Source organism: Mustela nigripes, chromosome X, assembly GCF_022355385.1.
Source record: "Mustela nigripes isolate SB6536 chromosome X, MUSNIG.SB6536, whole genome shotgun sequence".
NCBI classification, from domain to species: Eukaryota; Metazoa; Chordata; class Mammalia; order Carnivora; family Mustelidae; genus Mustela; species Mustela nigripes.
Window position 1 is genome coordinate 68340880 of NC_081575.1, and position 507 is coordinate 68341386.

Consider the following 507-nt stretch of genomic DNA (forward strand, 5'->3'; position numbering starts at 1 on the left):
TTTTCTATTTGATTTGATTTTTTAAAAGGTTTTATTTATTTATTTGGCACCGAGAGGGAACACAGCAGGGGGAGTGGGAGAGGGAGAAGCAGGCTTCCTGCAGAGCAGGGAGCCCAATACGCGGGCTCGATCCCAGGACGCTGAGATCCTGACCTGAGGCAAAGGCATCTTTGCCCAGGCACCCCATTGATTTGATTTTGTAAGTAAGCTCTATTTATGCCCAGTGTGGGTCTTGAACTCATGACCCTGAGATCAAAAGTCTCATGCTCTACCAGCTGAGCCAGCCAGGCACCCCTGTATCTTATTTTTTTAATAGTTAACACCAGATTACTTTCCTAAAAGGTTGTATAGCAAGTCATACTTGTACCAGTTGTGTGCCTGTTTGCCTTAATCTTCACCTACACTGAATGTTATCATTCTCATTAATGTGTGCCTGTCTTTCTGAGAAATATTGCATTTATTGCTCCAATTTGCATTTCCTGTTTACTAGGTAAGATTGGGCATCTT

At 43.0% G+C, this 507-nt stretch overlaps 1 non-coding gene across 1 annotated transcript; it reads right to left on the reverse strand.

The window, feature by feature from the left end:
• Positions 1-217: 217 nt before the first annotated feature.
• On the reverse strand, positions 218-290 carry TRNAK-UUU (transfer RNA lysine (anticodon UUU)). Its single transcript has one exon. It is a non-coding gene; the product is annotated as a tRNA-Lys (tRNA).
• Positions 291-507: the final 217 nt, after the last annotated feature.